The sequence below is a fragment of the Ochotona princeps genome, chromosome 2, assembly GCF_030435755.1.
Source record: "Ochotona princeps isolate mOchPri1 chromosome 2, mOchPri1.hap1, whole genome shotgun sequence".
Classification (NCBI taxonomy): Eukaryota; Metazoa; Chordata; class Mammalia; order Lagomorpha; family Ochotonidae; genus Ochotona; species Ochotona princeps.
The window spans coordinates 125,603,748-125,622,777 of NC_080833.1; positions in this window are offsets into that span (position 1 = coordinate 125,603,748).

Below are 19,030 nucleotides of genomic sequence, written 5' to 3' on the forward strand. Positions count from 1 at the left end.
GGAGGGGAAGGCACAGGCAGAGGGCATGACACCTGCGGGGAGTCAGACCCGTGGGGAGTTGGTGCATCAGAGATGAACACGCTTTGCTTTCCCATTCAGAGGAGCCAAGTGCTGAGCCTGTTAACACAGCACAGCAGAATGCACAGGAAGTCCAGGGACCTACAAGAAAGACAGGAAGAGACCTGACCATGATCCACCACCGCTGGTCACTCAGGGCCAATGGAGCCCAAAGAGCCACTGCCCCCTGGCCACAAGCTGCTCCAGACATGTGCTTGGCACCTAACTCAGCTAACCCCTCAATGCCCATGTGTCTTTCCACAATGCCCCTTTGACATGGAACATGCCTGTTTTGCAGAAGCAGCCCATCCCTGGTTTACAGGCTGCCCAGCACTGAGCGGCCCAGCCCCAGTTTTCCCACCATCAGTTGGCAAGCTAGATGCAAGAAGGAGCGCCCCCCTCCCAGGGGTCCAGCCTTCTCACATCACCAGAGACGGGCAATGACTGCTGACCACATGTGAGCATGGGCTTTCCATGGCAAGCTGCCCCCAGCACTGCAATTGCAGGGACATTCCAGCAGCTTCTGAGAGCTGTTTTTCCTCATGGTCCCCTGCCACAGCATCGCCACTGTGACCACAGTACTAGAAAAGTCTGTGGAGACTGCAGAGTCTCTAGGTGTGAGTGAGCAGGCCCCAAGAAAAAATTAAGAACTGTATGACTAGATGCTAAAGAATAGGGGAGGAGGGTTCCAGGACAAAACCTGACCTGTTTTATTTTTTGAGATAGTTAGATATAAAGAGAGAGACAGAGAGAGATCTTCTATGCTCTGGGTCACTCCCCAGAAGGCAACAGCCAGAGGTGAGCAGGGCTATGGCCAGATCTCACACGTGGGTGCTGAGGACCAGCGACTTGGACCATCCTTTGCTGTCCCAAGCACATTAATAAAGAGCTGGACTGGAAGTGGAGCAGCGAGGACTAGAACTGGTGCCCACACAGGATGCCATTGTCATCAAGTGCTGCCCACACCTTGATCCCCTGAAGCCAGTTGTCGTCATTCCCACTAATCCCCTGGCACAGCTGGCAGTGGGGAGCAAGAGTGAGAAGGAAGCACAGCATCCCTGTGGTCTCAACATGCGGGCACAGCTTCCCCGGAAGTCGAGATGCCCAGCTCCAGCCCTGGCACGACAGGCATTTTGTGAACTCCAGCTCAAGTAGCATCTTCCCCCTGCAAGTTCCAACTGAGATGCTGACTTGATGGCTCAGAATTGCTAGCTAGATCTTCCACTGAAAATTAAGGTCACTGGGAACAAAAATAATTCTACTTGATTAATGATCATTTTTAAACAGGGAGCAAGAACTTTAAAAAAAAAAACTGTTACTGGCAAATTGAATTAAAAGAATATCATTAAAATGTCCATATTACTGAAAGAAATTTAGTTTCAGTGTGATTTCAATCAAATTACCAAAGCCATCCTCCTCAGATCTAGAAAACATGATACTCAAGTTCCATGGAAACACAAATAACACAGAATAGCTAAAGAAATCTTCAACAACAAAAAGCAAGCTGAGGTGTCCCAGTACAGAGTTCAGACGCGCTCAGAGTCATCACAATCCAAACAGCCTGGCACCGGACAAAGCAGCCACATGGACAGTGGGACAGAACAGAAATCCCGGAAACCAGGTCACACATCTACAACCAACACTTGACAAATGAAGTCAAACCCCGGGGGGAAGGACAGTATCTTCTACCAATGGTGCTGAAAAACTGGATCTACACGTGCACAAGAGTGAAACGAGGCTCCTCCTGACAGCTTACACAACTAATGCAAGCGGATGAAGGATCCACACCCTGACACCGTCAAATCATTGGAAGAAAACATTGAGGAAACACCCCGAGACACAGACACAGGCAAGACCCTCAGATGCACAGGCAGGAAAAGCAAGATGGCAATGGGATCGTGGTGAGCTAGGAAATATCTGCACTGCAAAGGGAACAGAACCACTGTGAGGCAGCCACCAGCACAGGAGGAAATGCATGCAAACTCTGCAGCTGACAGAGAACTAACATCTAGGATCTTTGAAGAGCTCCAGAAAGTCAGCAGCTGTCCAGGAGTACGTGGGCAGTGAGCATGCTGGTCCGCGGGCCCATGGAGCACTTCTCCAAGAGGGCTGTGTAATTATATGAACGATCAGTGAAGTTGTTTTAGCAGGCACCAAACCTGGCCTATTCCAAGGGCTTACCAAGGTCTATCTTGGGCTTTTCCATGTCCTTTCCTTAATGTTTCCTACTGCTGTCTAATCAAAAACAAATAACTCGAAAGAGAGACGGGAGGAGGAAAGAAGGGAGGAAAGGGCCCAGCACATTAGCCTAGTGGCTAAAGTCCTCACTTGTATCTGCTCCACTTCCTTTCCAGCTCTCTGCCTGTAGCCTGGGCAAGCAGTGCATGATAACCCAAAGCCCTGGGACCCTGCACCACATGGGAGACCCAGAAGAGGCTCCTGGCTCCTAGGTTCTAATCAGCTCAACTCTGGCCGTTGCGGCAACTTGGGGAGTGAAGCAGCAGATGGAAGATCTTTCTTTGTCTCTCCCTCACTCTGCAAATCTGACTGTCCAATAAAAATAAATCAAGAAAAAAACAGAAAGGAAGGAGGAGGGGATTGAGAGAATGACAGACAGGTGGCAGAGAGGGGAAGCAGGGAGGGAAGAGGAAGGAGATACTTAGGTGGGCAAGGCGCGGGTTTTCAAGGGGAAATGGGGATTGGAGCAGTAGCTCTGGCCTCCCTGGAGTGGGCTGCAGCACCTCCTCTGGGATGGCCTTGCTGCATGCTCTTTAGGGTCACACTGGCCTTCCATCCCTACTCCATGGGCTGACCCAAAAGTGAGGATCCCACAAAGGGGTCTTAACCTCTGATGCCCTAGGACATGTGGGAGGGACGACAGTGAGACAGGGCTGCTCCCTGCCTGGCTGAACAGGTCCACAAACCAACACTGGGCAGCAGGCAGTCCTGACTCCCTGCTAGGACTTTTTCTAAACACACCATTTAAATCCCAGAAATGATTGAGTCATGTCAGTTGGCTTTCTCTTTCTCCACATGAGTGATGTGTCAACACTCTCAATCTGCTCTAGTTAGGCCCATCAGAGCCTGGGTACAATAAGCACAAACCACCATAAACAGGCTCCATGGAAAAAACCCCTCTCTGCACCAAAGTAAGCACACACGCCTCCCCGCACCCCTGTCAGGGCTCACAGCACACACCCCTCCCTGCACCCCTGTCAGGGCTCACAGCACACACCCCTCCCCGCACCCCTGTCAGGGTTCACAGCACACAACCCTCCCCGCACCCCTGTCAGGGTTCACAGCACACACCCCTCCCTGCACCCCTGTCAGGGTTCACAGCACACAACCCTCCCCGCACCCCTGTCAGAGCTCACAGCACACAACCCTCCCTGCAACCCGTCAGGGCTCACAGCACACAGCCCTCTGAAGTGTCTCTTTTAGACCCTGAGAGCAAGTTGAGCAGGCTGAGAAGCTTATTCCAGGGCTCCAGGTGGGACAGGGAAAACCAGAGTGTTGACCATGGGCTGCCAGGCCTGGGCTTTTGTCATCCCAACAAAATGGCCCACCTCTGACACAGGCTGGCATGTTGGGAGCTGCCAGGGTCTGTCAATTCTGGACTCAAGCATGGTCACCCACTCAGACAGCCATGCCCTGAGCACTGTCCTAAAGGCCTGATCTCCCTGCTGCCTTGTGCCCCCACTCCCTGGGCCCGCTCAACACCTGCCTCAGACTCTCCTGCAGAAGTAAGAACTGATGCCTTCTTCAGTTGGCACCCCGCACTCTGAGGGTGAGGGGCTAGCCCAAGGTGAAGTCAGAGAAGCCCATGTCTCCAGGCATCATGTCCAGGCCCTGGTCTTCCAGTGTGTCCTCTTCCACTCCTTTCCCAGCAGGGGGCGTCAGGCCATCACCTTCCCGAGATCCCTCCTTCCAGGTCAGGCCCCAGGGATCCCAGCTGGGCTGGCTAAGGCAGGATGTGAATCCCCTAAGGGTTCAGGCTCAGAACCTCCTGGCAGAGGACACCTCCACAGGACTGGGAGGGCATGCAGGGAACCCCTTGTTGTTGCTGAGGATCCGCTGCCCAGAAAGGGATCAGGGAGGCCCCATGTGTCAAAGCATCATGAAACCCAGGAAGTTAAATAAAGCTTTGACCAATGCAGCTGGGGGAGGAGTAATACATGACTGTAGGAATAGTTCAGCCCTACCCTTGCCAGAGGTGTGACTGCAGCCCCCTCCCACAACTGGCCTCCAGCCATAAATATCCACCTGATGCTGAGAGGACCCGCAGCAAGCCCTGCAGGCCCTACCTGGAGGCAGGCAGGAAAAAAAAAAAGACACAGGAAAATGGTTGCAGGCAGCTTGGACCCAGCATGCTAAGCAGGACCACCTCAAGCCACCAGAACCCACACCTGCTCTCCTCACTGTCACAGCCCCGGGCCACTGCTCGGTGCTCACAGGAGAGAAGAGACACGCAGCCCCCAGATGCCAGCCTGTGCTGCATAGCTGCTCTCTTCACTCTGCCACAGCTTACAGCCCTGGGTTGCCCACTTGGTGCCCCCAGACCCCACCTGCACAGACCCACTCTGTCACACTCTACCTTCAGTAAACTCTGCTTCCACTGAGCCAGCTCTGATGGACTTCTGTCTCACCAAGGTCCAGGACTCTCCTAAGGCAGCGGGTCACACATCCTGGCTGGCCCGTACCTACTGGCCATGTGACCTCGGGAAGCCATGGTGCTGGGGTTGGGGGCTGCTCCTGCCCTTGCTGGTATAGCTGGGACTCATCTGCTATCCCCCACCACCATCATACTCACACGTCATGTTAGCGACAGTGCCAGGCCAACAGTTCAGGCGCAGCTCATTTCTAGAGCTGGCCTCTGTTGTGCCGGCCACCACGACAGGGTTTCTGGATGGATTCAGTACCCGTGGGGCAGCTGGCAGATCCTGGACCGCGGGCAGGTGGGGTCAGACCGCGGAGCGGTCGACAGATCGGCCTCGGCCTGGGGCAGGTGGGCTTAGGCGGGGCTCCTTTGACCACAACGGCCAGATATGCCACAGGCGGGCAGGGAACAGGCGGAGGTGGGGCTGTCAGCTCTTTCAGTCGTAGTTGGTCACAACCTAGAACAGTGTTACAGCTCGGCGGCTCCGGCCAATGGCAGGCCGGTCCGCGTAGCTCTGCAGGCGCTTCCTCTTCGGACCGGCATTACAGCTCCACAGTCAGGGGCGACCTAGGGTCGTCCCCGCCACTGCTGTGGTCAAGGTCACGTTCTGCTGCTGCTTCCCTCCTTCGCGGTCGCTGGAATCGCCGTTCGGAGACCCTTTCGCTGCTGCCACCTCCGCTGCCGCCACCCCCTGGGTGCCACAGCCGCCCGCCGCGGACGCAGTCAGCACCGCGGTGCCCCGGCTGCTGCTGCTGCAGTTGCAGGCGGTATCGTCGTTGCCGCCGCCGCTCTTTCCCGAAGAATCACCAGGAGCCAGGAGTCGTCAGGAGCGTTCATTTGACCATGGCCGGGTCTCCGAGGAACAAGACCCGAGCCTCCAAATCTTAGGGTATTTATACAGAAATCAGCCAATCAGAGGGTTATTTTTTAGTATCCTTCATTTGTATAAGGGACCTTCACACTATTGGTTAGTTCAAGGGGAGGTGGGGGCTTCCTATCGAGGTGATGGGACGAGTGTCACGTAGGCAGGTGGACCCCCGCAGAGTACCTGGGCAATTGCCCCTAAACCGTCAGGCCTGGGGTCACATGGCCTTTCAGCTGAACAGAGGCAGGAATACAGCACCGAGCAGGGGCAAATTATTGCAGGGGCAAATTATTTAGATTTTTAACCGTTCCTCAGCCTCCATTTTGATCCATCCTGCTGACATTGCCAGAGCAATCGCACACTTCAGAGCGGGTTTCCTGGATGAGCCTGGGTCCCGGAGCCCGGGAAGAGACTGTCACCGCTTTGTGGAGGACAACACAACAGAGTTTCTGCTCACAGATACGCCTGTGCCTGCAGGGATCTGCCCCACACCGATGGCCTGCGTGGGGTGAGGGGCTCGCTGACTTGGTCCCTGAGGGTAGTCAGTAGACCAGCAAAGCGGGCTGGGGTGTAGGAGAGACTGTTGCAGTGAGGAGGTTCAGGAAATTATGATCTCATGGCCTAGTTCAAAGGGCCTGGACTGGGGCAAGCAGGGACGGGGCAAAGGTGATTAAGTGTTCACAGAGAGCAAAGTAGAGTGGAAGTCAGGAAGATGCAACTTCTCTGCAGATCCCTTTGCTCAGTGAGAATCCGGCCAGGCCACCCAGGCTGTAGCCGCTGGCGGAGCACAGCAGGGGGGCCAGAGCAGCACCTCCAGGCCCCAGCTGCCTGACCCCTTGACAGGCACCAGTGCTTGCCCTGGCCCAGGCCCCAGGCAGAGCGGCAGAAGCACTTCCTCTGTGCTGACCTGCCCATCTCACCATCCTGCTCTGGACGCTCCAGCCTGCCAGGCGTGCACTCCGAGCTTGTTCCCCTTGCAGGACAGTGGCTGAGGTGCTTGGCAGGTTATCTGCTGTGCACTTTATGCCAGCTCCCAAGCCCTCATTACCAAAGCAGAGCTCTAAACTGAGACGGGGGCCGGACTATAAGTCGCAGTCTGGGCCCTAGACAGGCCTGGCAATTACAGGCTTTCCTGGTGCGAATCAGGGGGCACTCACTGAGTCCCTTCCACTGACTGGCACGTAGTGAGGAGTCACGAAAGGCTCGTTCACAGAGCTGTCCCTCTATGTGGGCCTTGGTGCTGATGGGACAAACATTATAAACGGACACAGACCTGACTTTGGAAATCTGCAGCCAGGACTTGGGCCCCTCCCAGTGTGCTGGACAGGGATAAACCCTCCTGGCAATCCCTCCAGATATAACACCTGCAGGGAACTCTGCTCACACCACAGGGTTCTGCTCACACCCACAGAGGCTCAACTCACACCATAGGAGGCTGTGCTCACACAGGGTCTCTACTCACACAGTGGCTCTGGTCTTACCACAGGAGGCTCTGCTCACACCACAGGGAGTTCTGGTCTTAGCACAGGGGCTCAACTCACACCACAGGGGCTCTGCTCACACCACAGTGGTTCTGCTCATACCCACAGGGGCTCTGTTCATATCACAGGGGCTCTGGTCTCACACAGGGGCTCTTTTTCATCTCTTTCCCAGCTCTCCAGCTCCCCTTCCAATGGCCTTGCAGGACACCTCAAGGGGTCAACAGTAAGATAGGCACCAAGACTCCTCTTCAAAGTGTCTTAGCAGGGTTCTGTCACCTCCCCCACACAAACCCATGATGTGTTTCTCTGTGGTGCCCACATCACGGCTCAATATAGAGTGGAAGCTCCTGGAAAAAGCAAATGCATGGACAGTTATTCCAGAGTCCTAAGAGGAGCAAAGGGACACAAAACAGGTAGGATGACAGTGGGATGGGGCAGGGTACTACCAGGCGTGCAGGGAGGTAGCTCCAAATGCTGAGCTGCCCCAAGTACAGCTGGGGAAGACTCTGTGGGTCTACTCAACCTGCCCTGCATAAGCAGAGTGAGGAGTGTGGAGTATGCATTCACCCACCATTACCCTGGGGGAGGGAGACAGGAAGGAGGAGGGGGAGAGGGGAGGGAAGGGCTTAGGAAAAAGGGAGGGGAAGGGAGGAAGAAGAGGGGAGGAGGGGGAGGAGAGGGAGAGGAAGGAGGGAGAAGAGAAGGAGAAGGAGGGAGAGGGGAGGGAAGGAATGGACATGACAAAGGAAACAAGAGAGAAGAGGAAGAGAGGGATGGAGGAGAGAAAAGGGGCTCTTGATGCAGGGTGGGGGCATAGCACAGGTTCACTGTGCACTTGGGCTCCCCTCTGCTGGGAGTCCTTCCCATGACACCACAAGGGCTTCCCAGGAAAGTCTAGGCACCTGCTCCCCGCATACCATGTGCTGGGCCACTCACCCCCAGCACCAGCCAGAGCAACCAGCTCTTGTACTGACACTCTGGAAAGATCCAGTGTTATCCCCAGGCCTCTGGAGGGCACCAGTCCCAGGGCAACAATAATCAGGCAAGTCCGAGTTGCCATCCCAGAGGAAGCTGGCCATGACCACCAGCCTCCCCTTTCTTTTGTGAAGGCAGGAAGGGCAGCAGGTGATTCCAGCAGCCGGTTCCTGGCTGCTCTGCAGGGACAGACCTGGAGGAGACACTCACAGTGTGTCAGTCCCCACTGCAATGGGAGAAGTCCCAGTTCCAGGGATATGGCCCAGGTTTGTCTTCTGCTCAGCAATACCAGTGAGGTTGCCACCACCAGGGCCTGGCCAATTCCCTTGAAACACTTCCATGGCTATTGTGGGCTGTCCATCTCTGTGTGTGTACTCTGTGTGCAGGTATGTATGTATGTGCGTGCCTGTGTGTGCAGGTGTATGCATGTGCATGTGTGTGTTAGGGTGTGTGCATATGTGTGCATTCTGTGCACATCTGTGTGTGCATGCTCTGTGTGCCTGTATGTGTGCTCTTTGTGCCTTGTGTGCAGGTGTGTGCATGTATGTATGTGTGCCTGTGTCTGTGTATGTGAGGGTGTGTGCCTGCATGTGCATGCTCTGTGAGCCTGTGTGTACATATGCTCACACAGTCTGTGTGTGCCTGTGTGTACATGCTCTCTGTGCCTGTGTGTACATGCTCTGTGTACCTGTGTGTACATGCTCTGTGTGACTGTGTGTGCATGCTCTGTGTTCCTGCATGTGTAGGTGTGTGTTTGCATGTGCATGTGCAGTTGTATGTGGATTCTGTGTGCCCGTGCTGAGATTGCCATCTGATCTGCCAACCAACCTTCAGAGCCCAGCTCTGAGTTTGGGACCTTTTGGGGGGAGCTGGGTTCACCTGTTCCCTCTTTGTCTGCAGAAGGAGCAGCTGGGGATGGGCAGGCTCCATCATGGTTTGTCTCAGTCTCCCCTAGCATTCATTCTCTTTGACCCAGGTGCTGGCCACTCTCCTGCCCACCAGTGGAGCCACATGTTCACTCCTAGGGACAGACACTGCTTCCTTGAAAGTACTGAGGCTCTGTCTGTGACTAAGTTGGTATAATGATGATTACAATTTCAATTGAATTTATTACTGAATATTTATGAGAGTTACATTAATTTTCTTCCATTTTAACAGAGACGATAGAAATTAGCATTTCCAGGCTGGCACTGTGGCAAAGTGAATAAAGCCTCTGACTGTTTTGGTAGCATCCCATACTGGTGAGGTTGGTGTCCCACTTGCTCCACTTTCCATCCAGCTATCTGCTAATGAGCCTGGGGTAGCAGCAGAAGATGGACAAAGTGCTTGGGGTCCCAACATCTGCTTGGGAGACCCAAATGATGCTTCTGACTGCTGGCTTTGGCCTGACCCAGTGCTGACCATTGTGACTATTTAGGGAGTGGACGAGTAGATGAAAGACCTCTTTGTATCTGTTTCTCCCTTTCTCTGATTTTCAGATAAAACAGGTAAGTATTGAAACAAAATAAGCCACATTTCTGTGGACTCGTCACTTGATGCCCAAACAGCTTGTGCACTGCTGCCAATCTGTCTGCCCACACGCTTTTCCTTTTAACGCTGTGAGGACTTGCTGGCGGTCTCATCTTAGTTCCAGAGGTCAGCATGGTGTTGCCGCAGGGGCACTGATTCCAGTGGCCAGCTGCAGGCTCCTCAAATGCTAGGGAGCCCTCACCAAAGGTCGCCTGTCCAGCTGCAGGCTCCATGGACCCCCAAGAGTCCTCACCAAGGGGTGAGCATGATCCCACCAGGGGATCCCCCTTGGAGAACATCCCAATGCAGATGGCACATGATGGTGGTAGCAAGGAGCTCTTGAGCCTGCTTTGATGGGGGAGCCAGAGGTGGGACCATAGCAGGGAGTGCAAGTGTGGTGGGCTCTGGCAGTCACCACCCCAGGAAGCCCTTAGCCTAGAGCAGCTTGTCTCTGCCATCTGTCCCTTACACCTTTCCTGTTGTGGCTGTTCCATGTGCAATCACAGGGTGGGGGTGGGGTGGGGGAGGCAAGGCCTAGGGATCATCCACAGCAGCAGTAGTGGTCCCATGTATCGGGGCAAGGTCTTTCTGGAATCCAGTGGCTAGGGCATGCAGCCCACAGCAGGTGGCAGACTCAAGGCAAAACCGAGGCCCAGCCCAAGGTGAACAGGCTCCAAGCACTATGAGGGAATACTGAAAACAGTTTTGAAGGGAGCTCAGGGGGTATGCAGCCAGCGTGGTAGGAGTGGGTCTTGCTGGGGACACAGCTGACCCTGCACCCTCCATGGGCCTGCTCCATGCACCATGGCTGCGTGCTCTGCTATTGCCCACCAGGACCCAGCATCACCACCGCCCTCTTGGGTGAGTTCTCCTGGGTGGCCCCCTCCTGGGTGAGTTGGCCTAGGTGGCCCCTCCTTGGTGGCCCTCCTGGGTGGTGGCCTCTCCTGGGTGGTCTGCTGGGTAGGCCTTTCTGGGTGAGTCCTCCTGGGTGGTCCCTCCTGGGTAGCCTTACATGGTAGGCCCTCCTACGTGGCCCTCCTGGGTGGGTCCTCCTGTGTGGCCCCTCCTGGTTGAGTCCTCCTGGGTGACCCCTCCTGGTAGTCCCCCCCTGGGTAGCCCTGCTAGGTAGGCCCTCCTGGGTGGCCCGCATAGGTGGCCCTCCTGGGTGTGTCCTCCTGGATGGCCCCTTCTGTTTGGCCCTCCTGGGTGAGTCCTCATGGTTTGCCTTCCTGGGTGAGTCCTCCTCAGTGGTTCCTCCTGGGTGGCCTTCCTGGGTAGGTTCTGCGGCCCTGTCTTGCTCAGGTCCTATGGGTGGAATTCATCTGTGTCAACATTGTATCCACAGTTGATGCCAGGACCCTGCTCTAGTTCCTTCTTTCTGGGCCCTTGAGTTGGGTCATCATGGCATATACATCCAACTTCACCACAATGAGTAATTGGGAGGATTTACTCTGACTTAGGAGAACAGTTCTGGGCAAAGCCATCACAGACTTCAGTATCAAATGTGTAAGGTGTTCTGTCACCAGAAACAGGCCCTTTCCTGTGCACCAACAGGCATTCAGGACAGTCACAACATACCTAACATTGTTCTGATTCTGCCTCCATTTAGGCAGCTACTTGACTTGCATTTGTCATTTTGTGTCCATTGTGAGGGTGGCCTAAGGGCCAGTTCCCCAGGAGCCATAGGGCAGCTACACTGGGTGCCCAGGCAGCTTGCCAACACTACAGACAAGTCCTACTGCTGAGCTTCTGAAAGCAGCATCCCCCAGGAGCAGCCCTGCCAGGCACCCCCCATCCCAGCCATCCCACCAGCAGTTGTGTTTACACCAGAGACCATTTGCTGGAGGGCTCCTCTGCCAACTGGGGCATCCTGACACCAAGGCATACACCATGCCATCCACTCCTCTTGCACATCCTTCAGAGATCCACACATAGCCAAGGGATACACACTAACAGAGCCACAAGTCATGCTCATCCTTCAGAGATTCACACATAAGCAAGGGACACTCACTAACAGAGCCACAAGGCATGCTCATCCTTCAGAGATCCACACATAGCCAAGGGACACTCACTAACAGAGCCACAAGGCATGCTCATCCTTCAGAAATCCTCACATAGCCAAGGGACACTCACTAACAGAGCCACAAGGCATGCTCATCCTTCAGAGATCCACACATAGCCAAGGGACACTCACTAACAGAGCCACAAGGCATGCTCATCCTTCAGAGATCCACACATAGCCAAGAGACACTCACTAACAGAGCCACAAGGCATGCTCATCCTTCAGAGATCCACACATAGCCAAGGGACACTCACTAACAGAGCCACAAGGCATGCTCATCCTTCAGAATGCGGATTCTGGAACAGCCTTAGTGGCTGAATCCTCACTTAGCATGTACCAGGATCCCATATGGCAGCCAGTTCATATCCTGGCTGTTCCACTTCCCTTCCAGCCCCCTGCTTGTGGCCTGGGAAAGCAGTGGAGGAAGGCCCAAAGCCTTGGGACCCTGCACCAGCATGGGAGACCCAGAAGCTCCTGGCAATGGATTGGCTCAGCTCTGGCCATGTGACCATTTGGGGAGTGAACCAGCAGGCCGAAGATCTTTTCTTTTTACATCTTCTCTGTAAATCTAACTTTACAATAAAAATCTTACAAAAAAAAGTGGCTGCTGCTGCAGAGTTCCTTAAACCACACAACCATTTTGGATGCTGAAATTTCATCTGTCAGTGAGCAACACACCCTGCGACACCACTTGGTGATTCTCCTGTTCTGGTGCCCTGTAGGTGCTGGGGAAAAGCCTGAACATCAAGGGAGATGCATGGCTTGGTGCTGGACCTCGCGCCCCGCAAAGCAGTCACCCCCAAGGCTCCCCTCCTGGGTCTGCAGGAAGCCCCTCACTTCCTGCAAAGGATCAGAGCTGGCTTCCTCCCCCAGGATTCCTGTTTGGAGGCCTTGTGCTCAGGGTGCATGGTGGCAGTGCAGCGGAGGTACCCGGTGTCCTCTTAGGGGATTGAGGACTTTTCCTGTGACCTTGGTTACAGAGACAGGGCGAGGCTGGTCTGGCCCCTCCAGCGTTCTGCCTGTCACATGACCACCCCCTCACGCAAGCTGTGACTGTGATGTCACCCAGCTCACCAGAGGACATACACACGGGGTCTCTAGTCCTGGACACCACCCAGCACAAGATTTTGTCATAGCCACAGAAGGTGAACTATCATACTCTGATGTGTTCAACTGATGGATGAGAGGAATGCGTGTTAATGACGCTCCTGCCACCCGCCATAAGACCTGTGATGTGTCCCTAAGCGTCACGGGGTCTATTTTGCTTTCACACCATAAGTATGATTCCCATCTGATCACATCTGCTGTGTGGTGAAGGAAACCTCTCCCTTCCCTATCCCCATCCCTCCTGCCTAAAAGGTGCAGCCACGCATACCTGGTCTGTGTAGTAACTTTCCACTCTTCACACGGAAAGGCCCTGGGCCCTTGCACCTACTCTATCTCCTCAGACTCCAGGACCCAGAGTCCCAGGCCTGGGCTATGCTCACAGCACATAGCCCAGGTTAGGCCAGCCGACCACCAGCTGCGCCATGGAGCCATCTCTGCTGCCAGACCACAGGTCTCTGGCTGTCTCCTCTCTCACTCCATGCTCCTGCAGAGCCTGTGGAGGGACAGGAGAGGAATGAGAAGCCAGGAGGAGCCGACTGGACGAAGGTGGTCTTAGGATCAGGGGCCGGCACAGAGTGTCTTCCACATCACTTACATGGAAGGATGCCCTGACATGTGAGCCCTGAGGCCAGCTCCACCTAAAGGGACCCGAGAAGAGAAGTGTGCCATCCCAGCGGCACCCAGAGGGGCACTGCTGGCCAACCAGAAGCCACTGGAACCAAGACAGTCCCAAAGACCATTTTCAGATGACAGCAGGCCAAGCACGCCGAATGTCAGGAGCCCTGGGGCCACTTCCCTCCTTCTCTCAGCAGCTGTGGCTACCTCATTCCCCACGCACCCATGGAGACAAGCTTCAGAGGCCATTTCTCACTTGGCTCTTGGAGTCCCGTTGGTGGTGGGCAAGAGTGTGGAGGGGCTGGATACGTGTGTGATGGAATTCTGCTACTCTGTTTAGGAGAGAGCTTTGTGGGCAACTCCCTTCAGGGACCCAGCCCTCTGTAACTGCCATCCCTTATGGACAATCAAAGAGACTACTGCGCCAAGGAAGTACCTTTTAGGTGTCTTTTCCAGTCAATGGCAAAATTAGCAAAACTAAAAACAAACAAACAAACAAACAAAAACAGGGAGTGCAAGCTAGCTCATTAGCTCGGTAATTGGCTCCCGGCTCTCCCCAGAGAGGCTTGTGCAGCCACGCGCTGATCGGGGAACAGACCATGGCGAGTTCTTCTGGCTTTCCCAGAAAGCAACATCCTGTTTTCCACACCAGGCGGCCCACACTGCCGGGCAGTGTGCCCATCCTCGGATCACTCACATCTGTCCCTACATTCTTCCACCCTGTCATCCTCTTCTCCATGCCTGGACAGTCAGCAGCACCTGGGACATGGCCGTCAGCAGAGACTGTGCTCTTTACAGAGGTTTTCTTATCGCATATTTCCACAGTTCCTGAAAGAAGCACAGAGCTGCATCCCTAGACTGCCCTCATTTCCTGGCAGCTCGGCCCAGTTTCTCTCCTGTTTGGCGCTCAGGTGGCATCACAGCTACGTGGGCAGAGCTGGATAGCACTGCCCACAATTTTTCCACACCTGCCTGGATTTCTCTCCAGACTTGTTGCAATTTGGGGAATAAGTGTCTAGTCCAAGGGTCTTGGGGTACTGTGACATCTCTGAATTTGTATTCTAACTTTGGGACTGACTGATGGAATGTTCTTAGTGAGACCTGCACTCCTGGGTGCCAGGACAAAGTTGATATCTCTCTGGGTGCCCAGCCATCCAGGAGGGCAGCGGGAGGTGGTCTGAGCCTGCAGGAGGGCAGAGGAAGGCATTCTGTGGACTGCAGGGGGGCAGTGGGAGGTCACCCGAGCCTGCAGGAGGGCAGTGGGTGGTGGTCCAAGGACTGTTGGAGGGCAGCAGGAGATGGTTTAGGCCTGCAGGAGGGCAGTGGGAGGTGATCTGAGCCTGCAGAAGGGTAGTGAGAGGTGGTCTGAGCCTGCAGGAGGGCAGCAGGAGGTGGTCCAAGGACTGTTGGAGGGCAGCAGGAGGTGATCTGAGCCTGTGGGAGGACAGTGGGAGGTGGTCCAAGGACTGCAGGAGGGCAGTGGGAGATGGGCTGAGCCTGTGGGAGGACAGCAGGACGTGGTCCCAGTGCTATGGGCCTGCACCCATATTGCAGGCTCTCATGGAGCCCAGGCCCTGGCTTTTGCAGACATTTAGTGTGTCAAGTAGTGGGTGGAAAATTGTGTGTGTGTGTTTGTGTGTAAATCTCTCTCTGCATCTCACCTTTCAAATAAAATAAATATGAGAGCTAGCGAGAAGGACAGAGGGTTAGGAAAGTAGAATCGACAGTCAGGAGAACTTGGGAGTTCCCCTGGATCACTGCCTGCCTAGCCCATATTGGAGGACATAGGCACATGGCACACTGTGCCCTTGGCTAACAGACCCCAACATCGCCTGGGCATGCAACAAGAGCCATGGGCTGCATGGCCCAGTCTCTCTTCCCTACTCTGCTAGGACTTCCTCTGTAAACAATTCTAAGAGGCCAAATGTTACATTCAACCTGCTTTTCATCAAGTAACAAGTTTGCCCTGAGACACAGCTTTCTCTGCTGCCTGACCTTTAACTTTATTGGATAGTCCAAAGAGAGACATACCTACAAGCCTGTCAAAGTGTCATTGTTGGGTAGAAGTACGGTTGGGACCACCCTTCTGCCTGCCCCCTTTTCCTACCCTACATAAGCTTGTGACTTCTCTCCAGTTAAGGAACATCCCTCACCACGAGTTTGTCTCCAGTGTTTTTGCTGCAGAAGAACACTGCCACCTCACCCCTTGGTGGTCTTGGGGCCTGCTGGACAGAAGACCCCAAGAGAGACAGATTCAGGAAATCTGGACTCTGACAAACAACTTCCTCCGTGGTGGGCATGTCCACTGTAAGCTGACTCTTGGCATGTCTGCCCCCACACTGCACAACTCGGGTGAGCCCCCCAGCTTCATGCCCTTAGCACCCACCAGGGAGCCCTGGATGAACTCTTGGCTCCTGGCTTTGGTCTGGCCCAGCTCCCATGGATGTGGGCATTTGAGAAATAAGTAGTCAGCACATGGAAGAGCTCTCAGTTTCTCCTTCCTCTTTCAAACACATAATAAATCTTATTTTTTAAAAAGAATCCAAAGCACTGCTTGCTCAAGCACTCAGGGTGGACTGATTGCTATTCTTCCCATGAATTCACCCTCATGTCACAGGCACCCTGAAACTGCTCAGCCTTCAGGGCAGCTCAAAGGAGGAGACATGGGGGAAGGGTGCCTGCACAAGCACTCCAAGCCATGGCTGCATTCCCCAGCCCTGTTCCCCAGAAGGTGCCAAGAGCAGGCTTCCCAGGGCTCAGTAGAATGGGAGCCTGGAGGGAAGGGGCTGCCAGTGTTGAGGGTCTCTGCAGCCCTCTCTCACAGGGCAGTGGGAGGAGGTTGCCTTGCGTTCTGGGGTCAGTCATGCAGCTCAGGTCAGGTATACAGCCCGGGTCAGCTCTGAGCCCAGAGTGCTGTCTCTTCCAAGGGTAATCGTCAAGGGAAGTGTTTCGTCAAAGTGGTCAGCAATTTCCTTTTCCCCTTTCCCTGCGGTCAGCAAATGGAAAGTGCGTGCAAGCTAGCAGGCTCTCTCCCAGCCCTCAGACGGGAAACTGTTCTGGTTGCTATTTTAAACTCCTTCCAGGGCTGGGAGTCGCTGTATATATATATAAAATAGTTTCAGCCTCAGTTTTGCATGAGGCTGTAGCAAAGTGTGACCACAAGAAACAAATGCTCCTAGGAGAGGAAATGGCTCCGGGAGAGGTACAGAGATAGGCATGGCTCAGAGCAGAGGGGCCAGCGGTGCAGTGCGCAGGCATGGTACTGAGGTAGGTGATGCGGTGCACAGGCACGGTGCTCAGGCTTGCCTGTCTTCAGAGGAGCCTACCTGGGCCTGGTGCCCACCGCGTGTGACCTGGTACAGGATCGGCACTTCCCTGCTGCCTCCCCTCCCCTGGGGATCCGGGGGAGAAGCGGGCATCAGCCAAAGGACCATGCGTGCTTGGAGCCCACGGAGCCCACAGACCCTGCATAGCAACACCATGTACCCACTCGTGGTCAGGAGCTGTCCATGTGACTACTGCACGGTTGTCTGCTATGCCCAGGCAGCCGTGAGCACGGGCGGTCTGCAGCTCCTGCTGTGGCTGTCTCCTGTGCCCAGGCAGCTGTAGGCACGGGCAGTCTGCAGCTCCTGCTGTGGCTGTCTGATGTGCCCATGGGGCAGTCTGAGCGTCCTGCTGTGGCTGTCTGCTGTACCCAGGCAGCTGTGAGCACAGGCGGCCTGCAGCTCCTGCATGGCTGTCTGCTATGCCCAGGCAGCTGTGAGCACAGGCGGCCTGCAGCTCCTGCATGGCTGTCTGCTGTGCCCATGGGGCAGCCAGGAACAGCCAGGCAGTCTGAGACTCCTGCTGTGGCTGTCTGCTGTGCCCAGGCAGCCATAAACAGGGGCAGCCTGTGGCTCCTGCATGGCTGTCAGCTGTGCCCACTTGTGGTTCAGGAGCTGTCCTTGCGGCTCCTGCATGGCTGTCAGCTGTGCTCACTTGTGGTTCAAGAGCTGCCCTTGCGGCTCCTGCATGGCTGTCAGCTGTGCCCAGACAGCCGTGAGCACGGAGGGCTGCAGCAGAAGGTTGTACCTGCTTGCAGTCACCCACGCCTGCGGCTGGACACTGTCCAGGGGGTGAGGTACAGAAGGGCCCTGTGGAGAGAACCGCTGCTCAGCACCACCAGCTGAGGTACCTGCTTGAAATGCAGGGTGTCGGTCCTGATCAGGCTGGGCCAGGGCGTTCCTGGCGTGCTGGGTGGTGAAACTTGCAGAGGGCCTGCCCTCCATCCAGTTTCCAAGTGCGGCAACTGTGAAGTTCCAGCAAGTGGTGATGGTCGCTGAGCTGCTATTCTACATGCATGTGAAAAAGCCCCAGACACAGGGTTAGAGCTGGTCTTTGCTGAAGCCTCTGTCCTCCCAGAGTTGTCCTGGCCAAAGCCTGCTGGACACTCAGGTCCTCCACACTGTCAGTGCTCAGGGGTGGCACTGCTGACCTCAACTTGCTAGAGGGTTGTGTCCCAGTCCTGGTGTTACGCTGGACTTGGGCTTGTTGAAGGGCAGACCAGGGGTAAGACAGAAAGGCCCACAGCACCTCTGTCATGGCACAGCCTGTGTCCCGTGTGTGTCTGCAGTCAGGTGACCTCTGACCTCTGACCTCTGACCTTGTCTCTGCAATAGCTGTCCAGGCTCTGGGCTTTCTGGTGACCATGGAGGCTGCTCCACCACATGTGCCTGTGGGCTGCTTCTGGAATAAGATGGGCTTTGCAAAATAGGATGTCACGCATGTGGTGTTAGGGCAAGGCACAGGACGCCTGAGGAAAGCCACCCTTGGCTGGCCCAGCCCTGACCCTGCCCTGGGACAGGGAGGTTGCTGACAAACCCCAGCTTGGCTGTGCTGCCAGGTAGAAGGGCTACCTGCCTTCAGAACCCCAGGGTGCTGAAGTGGCTGCAGACCCACCTGCCTGACCTGCCACTGTGCAGAGAATGTCAGGGATACCTGTCCCTCACTGGCCTGTGGTCATGCACTCTGACCTCCTGTGCAGACACAGCTGGACCCTGAGCCAGGCTGGCATGCTGTGGGCACAAGGGCAAGTGGCTGAGCCTGGGAGGAGCTCCTTACTCTGTGGCCTTCCAGGCTCCAGCCCCAGGGAGTCCCTGTGAGGTCCCTGAGGACTCAAGGACTCAGCCTGGGAGGTGAGGTCAGCAGGTGAGGTCAGCAGGCCTCCAGCTCACCATTCCCTTGTGCAGCTCATCTTTTCTTTCTTCACATAAAACAAACCCTAAATGGGCATGGGTCTGCACAGTGCCCACCCAGCAAAGCCCTTGCTGTGAACCACACCCAGGTCTATCCAGGGTCGGGCCTCAGAATGCGCCTGTTGCTGGAAGGCCCTCCTCAGGGTGGGTGGCCCATGTCCCACTCCCCGGGCACCCTCCCTCCCTGCATAGACACATGCATAGGCCAGCAGAGAGGCCCTGTGTGCACGGGCCCTCAGCCAGGAGCAAGGCTGCATCCAGCCCCCTGCTGCTCTGCAGACTCTCCTGGCACAGTGACTCCCTCCTGGAGAGGTTGCCTCGACACCCCTGAGTGCCAGTAGGCACAACCCAAAGACTTGCTTCAGTCCCGAGCCAGTGGCCCAGGCAAGGCCAGCGCCTTAGGGCAGGCCTTAGGCTGTGTTTGCATCCATGGCTCAGTGTGTGGGTATGTGTCACTCTGTATCCATG